General features: G+C 42.8%; 1 protein-coding gene across 4 annotated transcripts in view; it reads left to right on the forward strand.

Annotated features, from left to right (window-relative positions):
- Positions 1-18,234, forward strand: part of zmiz1a (zinc finger, MIZ-type containing 1a) — a 99,205-nt gene that overhangs the window by 22,407 nt on the left and 58,564 nt on the right. For 3 of the 4 annotated variants that reach the window (XM_046071033.1, XM_046071029.1, XM_046071032.1), the window contains exon 2: positions 2,140-2,255. The exons of the other annotated variant lie outside the window; for it this stretch is intronic. The gene's annotated coding sequence lies outside the window, so the exon portion shown is untranslated. The remainder of the gene's footprint in view (positions 1-2,139; positions 2,256-18,234) is intronic. 4 annotated transcript variants of the gene reach the window in all.

Genomic DNA, 18,234 nt, shown 5'->3' on the forward strand with positions numbered 1-18,234 from the left:
GCTGGGTAATATCAACCTAATAGGCTCACCTGTCAGCACTGTACGGGACATAGACCCTGTAAATCACATTTGTCTGCGACACCTGCTCGCCTCCCTGCGTATTTATAGGTTTCTCCTGCGCCCTGTCCTCTTCGTTTTGGCCTCAGTCCAAAATCAACCCCCTCTTTCACTCAGTATGTTGTTCAGTAGGCTCACTTCTTCTCATGGTTTTAATGAATGAGCAGGTGTTAAGTTGTATGGGGGTCCCCCTTCCATCCGTACACACCTCCTGTTTAAACCATTGATGTGTTGTTTTCCAAATATAATAGGATATATTTTAGATTTTGTCTTGATTTTTGTCAACTTTCATATTATATTTCAACCTTGTGAACACCTCGATTGTGTCATAACTTCAGCAAAGTCCTGGCATGTGGAAACCTTGATTTTGATCTTTGCGTTTTAAAAAGATAAACTGCCCCCAAGGTGTAGGCAGACAAAGATGTACTAAAACTGCTTTCACATATTTTTGTCTAAATGGCTGCGCCCCACTGGCCAAAACTTCCTCGACTCTGATAAGTGCCAAGATATACTGTACCTCTTGGAAAATGGCCACGAGGGCAGCCTGAAGCAGAGGTAGCTTGCATTCACCAGTGGTGTAGATTGTAAGTGATGAAACAATTGAAGAGAAAAGATAGTGGTGTGTCTTCCTAGGGGACTGTCTTTGCCAGAAGACAATAAGAGAAAGGCTGGAATGAATTGTTAGCCCCTGTTGTCGTATGCATTTTTTAAAATAATTTTTCTGTCAAGAGTAATGTAAAGACGAGTCTTTGTTTACATCCATTTTTATGTAATCTTTAATGAAAATTCTTAAATGATAGTAAGAAATACAATAAAAAGAGCTTGTAGTTTTTATTTGTTAGTGTCAATTTGACTTTTCTCTTAAAATAGTGCACTTAGTGAGAGTGTGTGAGTGTGCTTGTAACTTTAAGAGAGTGTTGGATTATGGGGTGTTTGTAGCCTTAATGATGTCTTTGTACAGTGAGTCTGATAGTTATTTTATCTGTCAAGTTAGAAGATGTTGAGCCCAAAAGGAGAGTTTAAAAAGAAAATCTATTAAATTTACTTACTAAATGTATTTGTACTTATTTTTGAATGTGGCACTTCAGTCTAATTTGTCGTCCAAAATGTAAAACATCTACAGCCACGCTAGAGGCTCTGTGAGGGTACTTGGGCACAGCAGTGCTTTGAGCTCAATGCTAACATCAGCATGCTGCCCTGCTCACAGTGTCAGTGCTAAGATGCTGATGTTTAGCATGTTGTATTGACGTGGTTCACCATCTTAGTTTAGCCTGTTAATAACGTGTTAAGCCTGTTAACAGGCTAAACTAAGCAGCACTTACAAACACAAAGTACAGTTGAAGTTGATGGGAATTAGTTTTACAGGTATATTGGACAAAAATAATTTTTGAACTGATGATGGTATTATCACCGCTAGCATGGCTAAAAAAAGTCTTGGCTTACTTTTAATCAGGCTGGTGTAATATGCTGAGTAATATAGTATTTTATCACAGTTTTTGTAAGGAAACTTACAACAATCAAACGGAAGTGCATTGCAGATGTCTAGACACAGAATGGCTGGTAGGCTAATACCAAAAGCCTGTGTGTGTATGTGTGTATGTGTGTTCTGGGTCTACGCTGGATTTGTATCAGCCTGTAAAGAACGCAGCGAAGCAGTGAGGAGAGACTAAGAGAGGTGTATTAAGGCAGTGAATCTCGCTCCTGTGTCGTAATGGACTCAGGATGAGGGCTGACCAAGAGCCAGGCTGCTGATAACCTTTAGGAAGGACATTGTTCCTGTGCAGTGGGGGGTGGGGTCGCATGGGTGATGGGAGTGGGGGGGTGCTATAGAGGACTGCTGCAGTATACAGGCACAGCAGTGTGATAGGTGGTGAAGTTTTTCATTGCTTCATTGGCTCTCCGGCAGAGTTAGGAGGTAGAGTAAATGGGGCAGTATAGCAAACTCCCTCATGGCTTCCTGCATGCATTTTTCAACACGTGTATTTCTCTGCGATACATTTGTCCTCTGTCTGAACCAGGTTTTCCCTGGCATTCCATTAAAAGAAATTTAACAGTCTTTTCTTCTGTCTTCTTTCCCCTCAGATCACCGCTTAAGGAGGGGTCAGTGAGGGGCCGAGAGTGAGGAATACATGAAGGGCAGGGTGGGGGAGGGGGCGGCGACCACAACGGCGGTACCACCAAGGTCAAAGTTCACACAGGTAAACAGATGTTTCTTTTAATCCACAGTTCGATTGTCTTTAGTTTAGTTCTTTTTTTTTGTCCCCCTGACATGGAGCAGACTTGGCATGCAATGGTCAAGCGACCCAGTAATGTGGCTGGTTTTGATTGGACCCTCCTGGGCTGGCGGCTGGGGAGGAACTGGGAGCTGTGCAGGATCTTGTTTGGCTCTGTCTAAAAAATCCAGTTTGAGAGACAAAAAGTATACTGATTTAGTGCATTTCTAGACTATGTAAGCATAGCCCTGTCTGTAGACTTCAACTTTACCCTACTTTAACCCGACCCTATTTCCAACCTTAATCCTAAACCCAAATTAACTATAGGCCCCTTATCTGGCTTTTTGTTATTCTGACTAAGTAGAGTTTGAAAAGCATATTACAGTAATTTGTTATAAATTAGCACTGCACTATCCCAGTGAAACGTCATACCTACAAGAGCTTATTGTGAGCTTATTGTGGTTCACATTCAAACGTCTGACTGCATGTGCACTTAAAATGTTTGTCATTGCTGTGAACCAGAAAAGTTATCTTAAAAGTAGGTTCATAGTGATGCAAAACTCCGCCACCTAGCTCCAGTTTGACGCTGTCTTTTTCCTCCCGTATACTTTGCTACTAGGGATTAAGGAGGATTGGGGGGTTTTGGTGGGTGGGTGGGTGCAGATCCAGGAAGCAAATGGATAAATAAAGTGCTGGTTAATCTTCCTTAGTGCGGGGTGTATGAACGCTGAGCAATGGCACCGCCTGGGGAACATCTGCCTCGCACACAAACACACACACATATGCGCGTCATGGCGCGTGTATGTGCAGGCCGACAGACACAGATACTGTACACACATGCACGACTAACAGGGATCAGCCAAAGCGATAAGCACATGGTCGTCAGAGCAGAGAAAGCGACAGGTTTAACACACATACACACACAAATACACACGCGCCGACCATCGGTGGAGTGACAAGTAATGCACAGTGAAAGAAAGACGCTGCCAGCCGACGGAACAGAGCTGCAGAATGTGACAGCACGCAACTGCGGACACATGAAAGTATGGGAAGACAAGTTTTACTGCATTTCGCTGCTGCTGCTGCTGCTGCTGCTGCTACTACTGCTGTATTCATCTCGACTGGTATCCGTGGACTCAAATCTGTTTTTTCAAATGCAAATCTTTTTTTTTTCTCTCACTCTAACATTAACACATACCCAGCACACGCACACTTGATCAAACAACTGTGCAATTGAGGCAGAATTTAGCCAGACAGCCAGCCAGGATGAGTAATGTAGAGTTCCTCTGGCTTAATTTGTTTAGAAAGCCTATCATTGCTGCAAACATGTTACAGACTGTTGCCGTTTACAGAGGAGTATTTTCCCCTGCAGCTTTAATTGGATGCATTTTTAATGTTAGCACCACATAGTGTGACCACTGTTGAAACTGAACACTGTGGCCGTTGTGAGGCGATGGAGTTGAGATTGAGGGGAGAGGGAGGGTGTGTGTGTTTGTCTGACTGTGTAATGGCTGGGCGGATTCCTTCGGTGTGTTGTGTCCACACTAAAGGTGAAATTTATAGTTCTGCGCTAAAGGGTTACGGCTTGGCTATGGAGCATACGCAAGTAGCTGCTGTTGCTCATGTACGAGTGCCTCAAAAATGTAACTACACTTCAGGGCCACTGGGATTATGTAGATACCACTTGCTGTAGTGCTGTGGTGGTGTTATCAGTGTGTCAAATACCACCCATCCATCCATCCATCGTCAACCGCTTATCCTGTGTACAGGGTCGCGGGGGGGCTGAAATATAATGTCAAGCTATATTAAAACCTACATCAAAGTTATACACAGCCGGATATGCTGCTCATATCGAGGGATAGTCCGTCTTAAAAACAAGCTAAACAAGATTTTTCATCTATTTTGGCCTTATGTCTGCATACATCCAAAAACTGAGCTTCTTGAAAACGGTCTCCAGAGTTGATAAATCCGCAGCACAGGAGTTAGGCCTGCTGTTCAAAAAGTTCATTCTATGTCCTGCACCCTCTTTCATTTTTGTTCATTCATGTTTCCTCCCTATTTTCTTCTTTCTTCTTTTTTTTCCCGCGGAGTAAAGTTTCTCTGAGGTAAATGTGTCTATGGGATGTACAGAAGGGCTTTGTGTGTAGATATTATACAACATTTTGTTTGTAACAGAGAGAGGGTGAGAGACATGGATGAAGATAGGACAGGGAACATGAGTCTAATCAAGACTCTCATTCTCTAAGGAGTTGCCCCTCAGGCCTCGGCAGCTTATGAGACTGATGATATTCAAAAGACCGGAATGTGTATTTTTATCTTTGCTGGTGATATTCACCGTGGTTATCATCTTGTGGCCCATTTTTCACATACACAAGCTGGCCTTCTTTGGATTGCGCGCGCTGCAAGAGGCATCTCACAAACAAGCAGAGGTATAAAGTGGTGAGAGTGGGAGGATGAGAGAGAACATTGTCTTCTCTTTTCCAGCTTAGGGACAGAGCAGAACAGGTTGTGTGAGGATACTTGCTATCCTTAACAACGTCTAACGCTGCCTCAGGGCCACTTCTGTTTCTCTGATGCAGCTGAGAGTTGCGTTGTGCAGAGGAGTTGGAATATTTGCAACACATTCCTTTGTGTCAGATGGCATTCCCAGTACACCATAATTACCAGAGAAACACGCTTAATTTGTCATGTTGGGGTATAATTAATGCAGTAACTTAGATTTATGGTTTTATTTAAGTGATTTGGATAACATTTTGCCCCTTTACACAGTTACAACTCCTAAAAGCTAATAAGTAGTATACATGGATGTAGTGTGCAACCAGACTAGATCAGGATGCATTAGGGATGCTCGATTATGACAAAAATCATGATCCTATTTATTTATTTATTTTATTCTGGTCAAGATCACAATTATTTAACATGATTTGTTACTGTCTTTGGAAACATTATGCACTGATTGAACTTTATAATAATATAATATAATAATATAATAAATATAAAGACTTGATTAATAAATGATGTGTATCGTAATATCTTTTTATTTGATATTTAAAATGTGAGACATGAGAAATGTGACTGTTAGGAAGGTTAATACAAAGGTTTAACAAACAATAGAAATGATGTCCAAATCTATGAAAATAAGACCCAAGTTGTAATAAACCGGAATTTTGAAACATTTTTCTTTAAAATTTCTCCAAATGTTGATGTAATCTGAAATGACATCACTTCGGTAGGCCGCCATCTTTGTAGACCGGTCGGCCCATGATGTTATCCATCACTGGGTCTCTCTGTCTGGCGCCGTCAATTACCCAGAGGAAAATAACATTAGAGGCCTGAATGGGACACGGAGCTGTGGCAGGCCTGACATGGCTGCGTTATATGATTACACAACCTGTTGGCTGTCCGCCTGTCAAGTGTCTCCCAGCTCTGATGAATGGCTGTAATATGCCGCGCATCACAACACGCCACGCCACGCCACACACTCATTAATGGCATCTCATAATGCCCTGGACGTTCCTCCAATGCCGCAGCAGGATTCACAGAGAGGGGGAGAGAGAAGGAGGTGGTAGTTGTAGCGTGAGAGTGAGAAATGGCGTTCATGAATACTCCAACCTTGTTTCCGTGTCGCCATTCAAGGCAGTAAACAAAAGAAACACGGTGTCCTCATTTGAATAATTTCACAAATGGTGTGGCAAGACGCCAGCATTGCCGCACCACGTAGATCTTAATGAATGAAGGAAGGAAGGACTGGAATAAAAAGCAATGGGAGATGTAAGAATTATTTTTTTTAAAAGTGCAACACATATGTTTCTCAATTAGATACATTCTTGTCCATCTGTGGCCTATTTGCATAGATTATCAGAAATGTGTGCGACGCGACATGCACGCCAGTGTGTGGGAACATTACAATGGAGATGCTTGAAAAAAGGATATTGAATCTGTCGGATGCCATCTGAAGCTTATCTGATTGCTCTTTCTTTCAGTGAATTAGGAGACACGCTACCCAAGATCCTCCAAAACTACTTGACTCTCAGCTGTAACAAACAGATTTGATTCTCTTAGAGACACTGCTACGAGAGTTTTTGAATTAAACGGGTGAAAATAGTTCTGTATGAGCTATTTTCTAAGGAGTGGGCAACAAGAAAGTAGTTTTTCACAAAGAGTTCCGGCCATGGAGAGGTTATCTAAAACCTACATGACCCTAAGCCACATTAGTTTGTGGTATTTATGGCTCTGTCAGACTTTTAGTGTGAAATTCCTCCTGGGAACCGTCAGCCACGTCGCAGGAGCCCCATTGATAAGCACATTCTTTCTCTGGATCTGACATGTCTCTGCTCAGTATACAGCGCCCGAGCTTTGTCTTGTCATAAATTTTGCGTTGTCTCAAATTAATGTCAGTATTTTTCTAGAAATTAACACAGAGAAGGTTATTGACTGCAATCCCTCCAGGACCTGTATACCTCCATGAATCTGAGTGAGCAGGAAAGATTGTAGCCGACCCCTCCCACCCCAGATCAAACTGTTTCAGACATGGCCTGATGGGCCACAGCCTCCTGCCATAAGAACACTTTCTTTCTGTCGGAAACTGACCTCATCACCAAGGCCTGGGAACCCTACTGACACTGACATATTTAAAATCTTTGCACATGTACATCCATTTGATTTGATTCTGAGATGTTAAGAGATTTTCAATTTCACCTTGCTCAGGTTCTCCAGCATTTTCAGGCTTGATGTCATGCAGGAAAGTACTGAACAGTGCTGCACCTGCAGTGTGTGTGTGAGAGAGAGGAAGAGCCAGTCTGTCTTTATATTCCTCTATCTGTGTGGCTGTGTTAGTGCATGTGTCTTTCTCACAGCTTGAGTTTCTCAGTTTGAAATGCAACACCTGCAGATGTGTCTCGTAAACTGCAGCCCCCAGCCTCTCTCCTGTTCAGAGGGGACCACTAAAACAAAGCAATTAAAGTAGCTTGCTACATGGGGCGGAGATCTGGTGCGTGGGTGTGCTTGCGTGCATGTTGACTGATTTTCCGTTGTTTTAACGCCCACGTCTTTAAATTGAAGAGCAGAGAGATTTACATTCCAGCAGGGAAGAGGACAGCTTTGTGCCAATCACAAGGTTGGCAATTCTGTCAAATTCATGTCTTTTTTAAAATATGGAGGTCAGAGGTCAGTGACAACCTGTTGACACGGAGCAGATTTATGCAACATGCAGATACACACGCACACAGGCAGCCACAGCCCGGTTTTTGGCACAGCATATTATAGCAAGGGTTTCTTGTTGCTGCTGATCTTTGGGTCCTTCCAGCTCCAGATACCAGAGCCTGAGTTATTCTTCGCTCTGCTTCCTGACCCTCCTAATTGAGAACGGCTGTGACTGAGAAAGAGAGAGAGCTGAACAGACAGAGAGAGGGAGAATGGATTCTTGTGTGAATGCAAAAGAAAGTAAGAACAAAAGCATGAGCGAATGAAAGGAGCAAAGAGCTAGACCTGTGCAGGCCAGTGCTGGCCGCATGAAAGCCGAACCCCCTCCTTCCTCTACCACCTCCTCTCTGGCCATGTGCCAGACAGAGACAAGAACAATGTAGATGTTCAATATAGTATATATTTGCTGTAAGAAAGAAAAAAATGATGGAAACACTGTTCAGAGAGAATTGCATACAGGAAAATCAAACCAGAGGGTTGGGAAGAAGAGTGGTAAGCTCAGTGACAGCTGCATGCATGTCATAGTGGGTGACGGTCTGTCCGTCTGTCAGAGCAGATATTTCTGTCTGTTTAGTGCTGCCTTACTGGCTGCCAGAGACACTCCTCATGTCATCGCTGGGTGCCTGCTGTCACTGGCTAAAAAGGAGAGAGGGAGTGCAGTGTGTGTGTGTGAGAGAGAGTGACAGAGAGAAACTCGGGCAGCTGTCTCAAAAGCTCCTCCACTCTGTCAGAACATCTTGAATTTTCTTTCCCTTGATACCTCCCCGGTAAAGACAGTATTTCGGTCAGTTGTTTGGTCAAAAGTCCACCTTTCTGCTGTGGAAAGAACATACTTTTGGGACATTGGCGTGTTGCACAGCTTGTCTGTTAAGTGATGAGATCATAAACTCTGTAGATACCCATATGTCCTCAGTAGACCAGTTTCTTGTTTGTATTTAAAGAAATTATTTTGTTTTTTTGCAACATGAATCTTAATGTCATGCTATTAGCTTATATGCCTTTAGCACATATGTCAATACATCTGCTGTCATTGTACTGCACAGATAAGTGGTCCACTGTCAACGAAGCCAGTCCAACCTAACCTTCAAAAGCCTTTATTTGATGGTCTAAATGAGGGTGAACATAACAAATCATTACCCGACTCATCTATTACAGCTGTCTTTCTCAATGCAGAGCTACGGTTTGGTACAACCTGCAATCTGTTTTTGTTCATATTTTGGACCTGGCTTGTGCCAGTGGGATGGCAAATGGCTGTGATTTAGGTGGGACAGCGGTTCTTTAATAAAATGTAGGGGTGGTGGGAGAAATGTACTGATCCAAGTTTTTCTCTCCCAATACTGATTCAAATCCTCCAACTCAGTGTATACATTACTTTGGAAAACTAGTTAAGGTCATGCCTATATAAGGTACATGTTACATGAGGGATTGTTGAACTGATAGCGAAAACACAAAGTTTTATATTGACATTAACAAAGAATTTGTTGTGCATGTAAAATTTGTGTTATGTGTGGATTGGTATCTAGCCGATACCCGATCCACTTAGCAAGGTTAATATCGGCACTGATACCATTACCGATCCCTGCATCCATCCCTATGATTTGGACATTATCTGTCCAAATGTCCAAAACAGAGCAAGACACTGAGCCCTAAATTTCTCCAGATGAGCAGGCCGTGCCTTTCATGGCTTTGTTCACTGTTTATACAGATACAGTCCATATACCACACAAAAATAAAAATAAATCATATAAATAGTCCAAAATGAAGCACAATATGTTTTTTGTTTTTGAACCAGTATGAGATTAGTGCTGAGCAATTAATCAAAATTTTATCGAAATCACAATATGTCCTACTGCAATAATTAAGTCAAAATGTGTGTCAAAATATCATTTTAAATTAAATATTGTCGGGCCAGAGATGTCCTAGCCTTCACACAATGAAAATCACCCCATAGTCGTAGTATATATGTTTTTCAATGAAAATGAGAACAATTATGTAAAACTTATCATTCTCTCCAATATTGCTTATCATATAACAGTTGCAATATCAATCAAAATAATTAGCAATTAGATATTTTTTCAAAATCTCTAGAGTTGTATTTCCTAGGCCAGTGAGGCGGTGAGTGCAATGTAAAGCTATCTTGTAGTAGATTGGGTAGTTAAACCTAAGACAATAAGACCCAGGTTTTAAAGTACCAGAATGTACCTTTAGCATACACACAGTGTTGACTGATAGTAGTATTATCTCAGAAAACTTGTAGCAGCTGTAATGAAAGACATGGTGGTAGGCAGCTGAGTCTGTCAGTTTTGTGTAGGAGGTGGAATTTGTATGAAATATTAACAAAAATAGCATACTGTTTAAAACGTCCTGGGTCAACTGAATGTCAGTGTGGGTGGCACAGGGAGACGGTGTAGAGCTGAAATTCACTGTGTGCAAAGGAATTGGTACAAGAAATTGACCTGGTTTGTCTGATCAGTATATATTTAAGATGTTTAGTTTTTTACATTAAACGGAATTTGCGGGGCAAGATAACAAATACCACTGAAAACTGTTTACTAAAAGTTTTGCAAAATACTAGTCATAACAACTGCTAACATTTAACATACTGAAGAGAGAGGATTAGCATGAAGCACGTAGATGATTTCCATGTCTGCCCTTTTGTTACTTAAACAATGGACCAATCTGAAAACATCATGTATTCCTTAAAATCACGGTTTTCTGTCACGGGTGTGTTTTTGCATTAAGTGCTGGCCATTGACTGTTTGATTGCAGTCTTCTGTTGTTGGACTGCTGTCGTCTGATAACAAACATGTGTTTTTCGCCAAACGAGATGGCCATCGAGTGAGGTAATGGAATATTACAAACAAATTTAAGAGCATTAGTACTGGGCTGCACGGTGGCTCAGAAGGTTACCATGAAGGTTGAGGGTTTGCCACCTACAAGGCAACTGGGGCCGTTCACTGTGACGTTTGCATGTTCTCCTGGTCTCAGCATGCGTTTTCTCTGGGTGATCTGGTTTTGATGCAACTTACGTGAACTGGGGACTCTAAATTGGCTGAAGAAACAGAAACGGGATAAGTGGGTATAGAAAATGGATAGATGGGTACCACAGTTTAGATGTCATTTCTGATTTAAAGTTCCTCTGACTTTTCTTGACCTTTCTTTGGCAGTTTCGTGGGATCTCTCAACAAGACAACAATACTTGATATCGTATGATTTAATGAATCTAGGAAGCCGGGTCACTTAATTCTCCAAATGTAATTCCCAGGCTGGAAAACCCCTGATTTTCACAGTTTACAAGCTTTTGCAGTGACGTTGCCTATAATTTTGTGGCAGCCGTGACAATATTTGTCCAGCTTTAGATTCTGTACTGTCAGTGTTTGCTTCCTCTGGCTCCTCCGGTGCCCTGGCAGCCCTGTAACCACACACCGGTGTTTATGTTCTTTAGGTTAACACGGTTATCTCTGTATGTAACCTGAGCCCTCAACCTACATGGGCACTTGGCTTACATGTGTGTGGTTGCGTGTGTGTGTGTGTGTGTGTGTGAGATCTTGCAGCTGCAGGACCCGTCTCTTCTCTCCAGAAAGAGCTGCAGGGACTTGCCAGTATTTTCATTCCCTCTGGAGGCATTTCCGCACACTAACAAAGCCTGCGTGATGAAACTGAGAGGAAGCAGCTTTTGTGAAGGGAGCAGCCGAACCCTGGTGTATGTGTGTGTATGTATGTGCGTGCGCTGCTGACCCTGGCTGACAGTTTGTTACATGCAGATTTACTTTTGAGCTAGTAATTCAGGTTGCTCCAGGCTCTTGTTTGCCGACGAGCCTACTGTAGCACAAGAACAAGCCTACTTGGAATCCCAGTCACAAGACAAAGTAGCCTCCTGTTTGCCTCTAATTAACTAGTATAATACCTAGCTTGTTGGATTGGTTAGTGTTTTTTTACAGGGCTTGTTAACCATTAGCCTTTCACAGTCTTCACTTCCTCTGTAGCCGCTGCCAAAAGGAAATGTGTGCTGTAGCCTGGGTCACAATTCTCCAGGGTGTCTGGCTCTGAGAAGGGACGGAATCGAACCAATAATAGTAGAAAACAATTTTTTAGTAACATACAACAATCTTTACCCAAATGTCTGCAAAAAATACATAACACTGATTTAAATCAAAGACATCCATGTCCAGCTTGGCTACTTTTTGGATATTAATTTTAATTTTTTCTTGTCTTTGCTGCTTTACTTCATTAAATTGGTAGCTTCCAGAAATAACTCCTAGGTTTTGGCAAGAGCTGAGGTGGAAGCTCACATGAAACATCATTTTTGCTGTCTCACTTGAGGTCATGACACAGCTACTGAATATCACAAATGATTTTGGTTTTTTTCTTCTTAAATGGGAGCAAAAGCAAAGCGACTGCAGGATCTGTCAACCGCAGTGTCGCTGAAGCTGAGCTTTTGTTTGGGGTTGTCTACAGATTCAGCGTCCTGTGGGTTGACAGCCTGGGCCTTGTGACACATGCTGATGCCCATAAACAGGGATTTGAAAGAAAATAACCTTGATAATTACCGGGTGCAAATGGACCTGCCCACAACGAGAGGGGGAGAGGGAGGAGGAGACTGGGGTTGACTGAGAAGGAGGGAGAGAGCCACATCCGCTGGTGCATTCCTCCATGCTGTGTCATACTGGTGCTGAGTTTCCCCTCAGTTTGCACGGAGATTTCCACAAGGCGGAGTGTGCAAAGGGCTACTGACGCAACGCTCGGGGGATGTGGATACTGACATTTAAAGTTAAACAAGGAAACAAGACACACATTCATAGACTCCCCACAGTAACAAAAAGTCGACAAAACTGTTTAAAGAGTAAATAGACTGCTGGACAGTGGTGGAAAAAATGGACACATATGGAGGTGGGTTACATGGTAGAGAAAGACTTGGGATCTAACTGGTGATGTTGTAGATTTCGACTCCCCTCTCTTCCACTCTCTTTCTGCCCTTATCACGTGGCCTCCCTGGTCTGGCTGAATTGGCATCATTACAGCAGCCGGAGCTGAATGTCTGCGTTTGGCTTGTCGCCCGTCTGCTTACCTGTCATTCAGCTGGTTAAAGAGGCCTTGTTGAACCACTGCACTGTGCCCATCTACTACAGGGCCATTCATGCCTGTAACGGCAGAAACAGCCAAGTCCTGTCAACAGCGCTAGCTAGCACATACCAATTTACTACTGGAAATGACATGGGCATTTTGGTTGGTTAGCAAACTCCCCAGAGCAACCTCCTAACCCGTTATATATATATATATATTTATTATATTTTTGAAAGTCGGCATTACATTTCAGAGAATGAGAAGCTCCTTTCTAACAGAGCAAGTGTCTTTAGACAAACACAGCCTTCTTCACTTCTCAAATATGTTCCGTGTCTCTGTTGCATGTACGTCAGCTACATTGAATGTAAAAATGAACTAGAGATATCTGTTCCCCAAGGAATCATACAACAGCAGCACAAAACAACAAAACAGATCCTTTGTGCTGCTTGGAGTGCTGTAAAGTTCAAACAAAAGACTTGAAAGTCAGTTTGTCACTGTGAGAGAGTCCCCCCCCCCCCCCCCCCCCCCCCCTACCTGCTTGGCAGTTGCTCCGTGTGCCTTTGGCTAATAGCAGCTCATCTTGTCACAGATGACCTGTGCCTTACTGAAACGTTCTCTGTCCTCTTCTCAGTCCCAGTGTGACACCCAGAGAGAGGACATGCATAAGAGCCATGACTTCATCCTGTCTCCCTCTTTTCTCTCCCCCCTGCCCTCTGCATCATCCTCCACTGTCTCTCCCTCTCTCTCTCATCCTCCCTCTCTCTCTTGTACTTTCCGCCCCCCCGCTTCCCCTCGCTCTGTGTCTGCAGTCCTAACATCTTCCTGCTATGATTAGCAATAGTGTTTTTTCCCCAGCCAGTGTAATGTCTAGAGCCTCCCGTGTCCTTGGAAAGCAGCCTAATAAGCTCAGACACACACTGCTGTCTCTGTGCTCTACAGGCCTATTCTCCAGTGTCACCCAGCACACACCGAGGTAAACAAAGACTGCTACACACACACACACACACACACACACACACACACACACACACACACACACTACCCTAGTGTGCTAATAGACCAGCATACCAGCCCACTGAGGACAGCACTGACGCTAGCTCGCTAACGTTGACCTTCCATGTGCCAATCACAACAAATCTGCCCCCTGATTTGAATATGGGGAGGAGAACAGTGTAAATTGAAAGCAGAAATCCCCCTGGTGTGAGACAAGATGAGCCTCTGAATAAATTATTCAGATGGCAGCCTCTTTCCTGCATGATTCTCGCCTTCTGCCAAGTTTAATGGCATCTGTGATGACGCCCATTGGAGATTAATCCAGATGTAAGACGTTTGCGTGTGTGTTTGTTTGCGTGTGTTTCTATCTCTGTGTGTGTGTGTGGCCTGCTCACCCCTCTTCTCATGCATCCCGTTGTGTTGTATGATGGGGAAACAAAGCCTCAACAGGGGAATGTATTTCTTCTCCGGAGAGGGCTGTAAATAAACAAGTAGTGAATCATTGCCTCCATTTGTTTTTCTCTGATAATTCTGCCTGTGTCGTGAGGCAGCGTGACAGTGTTTTGCAAGCCGGCGTAGCTCTCGGCAGCCATATTTCCTCTCTGTGAGAGTGAGAAAACATGCCACACTGGCCTCATGTTTAACTATCAGGGATCAGTAAATTACCGTGTGCTTTTTTTTATATCACTCACTGCAGAGCACTTAGCGCCATGATGGAGCATTTGTATGAGTGGGAAATAACCCCAGCATTTGATATTGTGCTTTAGAACTACTCCGTCAACTAAAGACACACACAGGCATAGAAATTACCAGGTGCAATTGAATAGGAAAACCCACAGCAGGTCCTGTTGTGAGTGTGTTTCAGTCTATGTGAGCATCATTGATTCGCTCCAAAAGGATGACCTTACCCGATGCAAGCGCTTACAAATGGTTCAATGGGAAATATACTGTGTTTACCACACAGTGTGTAAGCCATTTTTCTTATTAGGGATGGTATGAACTTTAAAGCTCTTTAAAAGCTCAGTTCACTCAAATAACAATAAAACATATTTTCTCACTTGCAGATATTTTGTTTTGGTTTTATTTGGCTAGTTTGTTTGTTTTTCTCTACACATCTTTCACTGAGTCCTGCCTCCCCCCAAACAATAGAGGTGAATGAAACTTTGCACAGTTAAAACACCCTGCCTAATCTCTTTCTGTTTCTGTTAGTCTGGGTAATACATTAACCAAACAACTAGTTTCACCTCCTCGTTATATTGGGATGGAGGCAGAAATCTCGGATATCATAAAACCTGGGCAAATAAAATCAAAACTCTCTCTGTGGCTAGGCTAGGTGATGCAACCATTTTAAATTGGAGGAGTAAACTGTTGTTTTGCCTAATTGCAGCTCTGTGGTCTTCCGTAACAATAATGAGGAGAGCACAGGTCCCAGAAAATATGAGGGGAGTTACTTATATTAGCTACGGTTCGATGACTAACAGGAGCAGTGAATAATGGTGTGAGCAGAGTGACCCCAGCTCTTTAGGAATAAAGGTAACCTCCCAGTGTGTAAACCTTGATTAGGAGCAATCATTCAGATAATGCTGCTGTTGGTAATGCTGACATGACTACACGTAAGAACCCCTAATGAGCACTGGTTTACCATGGTTTCTTTGTGCTCAAGTACCCTTCTCTGTATCCCATATCCAAGTGTGAAATTACAATATCAGATCATATTTAGGTAATTAAACTCATATGACTAATTTAATTTGACTCAAATATGGGGGGGAAAATGAATAAATCATGGAGGCGTATTTAGCTTGCTAGCGCTGGTGTTAACAGTAATTAAATGTGGGGCAATCTGTAGCCTGTGAAGATAGCTCAAGTCTTCTTTCCGCCTACTGTACGAGTACACATGTGGAAGAAATGTAAGCCAGACGGTTTCGGGAAGCAGTCTAGCTGAATATTAATGAAATGATGTGGGAGTTTCAAACACACAAGTAAGTGAGTTAAAGATGCAGGCCTGTAAAGTAAGCTAGTGTGTTAATAGTCAGCGAGTGGTCGTCCCATTAGGAGATCTGCACATCGTGGTTAGAAAAAGCAGCCAGAAGCAGAGAAGAAATATTCCTCAATGATTAGAGCCTGGAGAGTTCAAAGACAGCTGCTTCTGCAACTAGAGTGGCGCAAAACACTCACAAGGAAGACGAGAAATCAACTTGCATTTGTCATTTAAGTATTTCATGTTTCATATTTGGCAGGGATAAGAGATGCACATTCTCCCCAGCTCTGTCAGTCCTTGTTATGTGCTTCCAATCTGTCAGATGCACGACAGGGTGCTTTATTACATCTCGATAAATGATGCCACCTAAGTCTTGTTTTCCTATCACTAAAAAGCAGATTGTGTTTTGTCACACTCCCCGATGAGCGTTGCATTCTGTTTTGTTTCATTTTAGACTTGCTCTGTGATTGATGAGGATTAAGAAACCGATTTTTTTCGTCTAATAGGAAACACAGGAACGAACCTCCTCACAGTGGTAAGGATCCCAATTTATCACCTATGTCTTTATCCAAACAGTTAGGCATCAGCTCGTACAGTGGTATAGATATGCTTCGGCGTGGTTTTACAAACAAGGTAAGAAGACTGCAGTTTGGATTTTGTCTTTTGTAGCATTTTACCAGCCACAAAAAACACACAGGAGTTCTGTCCCAGAACAGAATGCACTGATGATCATGTTATACCGTAACTAAGACAGAAGCAGAATTGTGCTTTTAAGAATGAATTAAAAACTTTTGATTCAGAGGAGCAAAAGAACATACAGACTTTTCAGTGATCTGTGAAGAAAAGTCCTCTATTTTCCTGTGATTCGGAAATTGATGGTCCAAACACATTGGCAGAACAATATTGGACCACATACATGTGAACATACTGAAATAATCGCCAAGAGCTGTTGACCACCATTGTATTTTGAGTGAAAGCACATGCTTATGTGATGATTTACGTGATCGGCATTGGATTTTGTGGGTTATGGCATTTCCTCTTTGCATGGTAGACAGCTGGTGTTTTTCAGGTAACAGGGCAGTCAGTCACAAGAGCCCTAACAAGTTGTGATGCAAAGTCATTCTGCTCTTCTCTATATCACTGTCCTTCCTCTGATGTGGTCGATTTTAGCAAAAAAAAACACATTTGAAGGACGTATACAAGATCGCGTTGTCGTATGTATACCTCAGTGGTGATATCTGTCTGGCTCTGCTTCAAGCTGTCCCAAGGGTGTGAAACCTGAACGGCAGTGTTAGCACTGTGAACCAATGGTGAGTTACCATTTATTGCTATTGATCTGCCTTTATCACCACCACCAATATCAATCTCCAAGAGGAGGACAACTGCTAATACACCGTATCCCCACCCTCCAGTCATTTGCTTGTGTAACCTGCAGGACAAGGCTCCATTTAATGCAAAAACATGCATGAATACTGTGTTCAATTAGCCTTTGAGCAGCATGAATATTATGTATTCAGGTTTTCCTTAGACTGCATGAATATTAAATGTTCATTTAAACCTCGACTGAGAAGAAACACTCCATCCATCGTCATCACAGTGTCAAAAACCTTTGACTGACGAGATGGATGATGTAATTGGGGTGAACGAGGATGTAAATGAAAAACATCAGACTACAGGATGTCGCATTTATGGTCCCAACACGTTTTAGTAAAAGGAGACCTTGTCCTTCTGCTTTTGTTTGGGAAGCTGTGCAAAATGTCAACAGTGTAGTTTGTATACATGTGAAACGGCATCAAAGTGCTGGGAGGTGAATAATTTTTGGTGGCATCTGCACATTCTGCAATATGCTAATGAGCAACTCTGCACAAGCCAGATTGCCAGGAGAGAGAAGAGGAGATGGAGGGAGAAAAAGAGGGAGGGAGCAGAGTGGAAAAGAGAGAAACAGACGGAGGCTGGTGTAAATTATGGATGCAACCTGCGATTTCCAAGAGGAAAAGAAAGGCAGAGAGAAACCTCAAGTCATGCATATCAGATTACGCATTTACCACATTTTCTTATCATGGTCCGTGAGCAAACTCGTATACAATCTGGCCTCCGTGGGTGTGTGTTTGAAAAAGAGTGTTAGAGAGAGAGAGCGAGCACTTACACATTCATCCATGTTGAGTTGTGTTGTGCTGTCGAGCGTTCTCTGAGCTTCATGTGACGTGCGTGTCTAAAGCTGTGTTGACTTTCCTTGCACTATTGTGTTGCACTGCTTTGTATTGTGTGTCTCAGTTTGCATCTACGGTCACACAGCCCCTGATAGTGACACACATCATTTCAGCATTGAGCGTGCGCATGGACACAGTGGAAAATCTGCTCAGTTAGGAGCTGTTTCAATTACTTTACATCACTCAAGTCACACTGTGGATATTTATATGACATTGTTTAAGTATACTTGCCTAATGAGACAAGGAATGCTGACCTACCTGTTTTCTTTTGTTAAAAATACTGATCTCTCATTATGTATTTTGCTTGCTTGAGCATTTCTAAGTTAAGTACAAGTGAATGTTCGTGTCCCACTACCACATCCCACCCTCGTGTGCCAGTCCCCTAACAGCCTGTGTGAATAATGGATCCATTCTTGAATCGTGCCTGTGACTGGGGCCTGTGCAGTGGTGTGGTTTCCCCACCAGAGAGGAGGCGGGAGGGGCTGGTGGTCTGGAAATAGCTCTGCCTGAGACAGGA

Source organism: Micropterus dolomieu, linkage group LG15 (genome assembly GCF_021292245.1).
Source record: "Micropterus dolomieu isolate WLL.071019.BEF.003 ecotype Adirondacks linkage group LG15, ASM2129224v1, whole genome shotgun sequence".
Classification (NCBI taxonomy): domain Eukaryota; kingdom Metazoa; phylum Chordata; class Actinopteri; order Centrarchiformes; family Centrarchidae; genus Micropterus; species Micropterus dolomieu.